At 37.0% G+C, this 848-nt stretch overlaps 1 non-coding gene across 1 annotated transcript; it reads right to left on the bottom strand.

Moving 5' to 3' along the window:
• Nucleotides 1-344: 344 nt before the first annotated feature.
• Nucleotides 345-504, bottom strand: LOC138884865 (U1 spliceosomal RNA). The gene has a single exon (XR_011404890.1). It is a non-coding gene; the product is annotated as a U1 spliceosomal RNA (small nuclear RNA).
• Between the last annotated feature and the right edge of the window lie 344 nt (nt 505-848).

Below are 848 nucleotides of genomic sequence, written 5' to 3'. Positions count from 1 at the left end.
AAGTTTTCAAAATTAAAATTGATCAAATCTTAGCTAAGATCAACAATGTCACAAGAAAGGTTAAATGGATTAGCTATATTGTCAATTGAGAAATACTTATTAGGAGTTATTTATAAGAAAATTATTAACAACTTTATATATAAGAAAGCTTAAAAAAATAGACTTCAAAAATAATAATTTAAAAGTTAAGGCCCCTCATTAATTTTGGCTTTAGGCCACAAAATTCGCCAGGCCGCCCCTGCTAGGAAGCAGTGCCCAATGCAAAAAAGTTGATCGCCTGACTCTGGGTCATGCAAAAAAATAGAAGCAGTAGCTTGAGAAAACAAATTTGGTTTAAGAACTGGATAGGAGCCGCGAAAACGCAGGCCCCGCTGCCACAAATTATGACGTAGGCTCGACCACTTGGGCCGACCTTAACCAGGCACCCCTCCAAAGTGCAATGGAGGTCACCAACCTAAGCCATGGGTCTTATTGATCGCCCATTAACCCCGTCCAGGTATATATGTTTCTTTTTCATTTATATAGCACGCCTGGTAGATAATAAACAGATTATTTCGAATCTCTTAAAAGTAAAATACCAAAAATTCGCCTGAAACCTAAAATGAGCAAATCATCTTTTGGATTAAGGGTGTTGTTTAGTACCTGAGTTAGCAAGAATGACAAAAACGTAAGATTACTGCAAAGTTGCTGAATTTAATGGGGGAACATAATGTGCACCCCCTGCTACTGGGTAATCCAATATTTTGCGTTTGGAGTTAATTCAGAATTAGCAGAAGAAAAAGGATCGACATATTTTACGCAGATAAAATTTATGTTCATTTCCGTTCTGAAAAATTTACGCAGAGCCC

The sequence above is a fragment of the Nicotiana sylvestris genome, unplaced genomic scaffold (assembly GCF_000393655.2).
Source record: "Nicotiana sylvestris unplaced genomic scaffold, ASM39365v2 Un00133, whole genome shotgun sequence".
NCBI lineage: Eukaryota > Viridiplantae > Streptophyta > Magnoliopsida > Solanales > Solanaceae > Nicotiana > Nicotiana sylvestris.
This window is presented reverse-complemented; position numbering and strand designations above follow the sequence as displayed.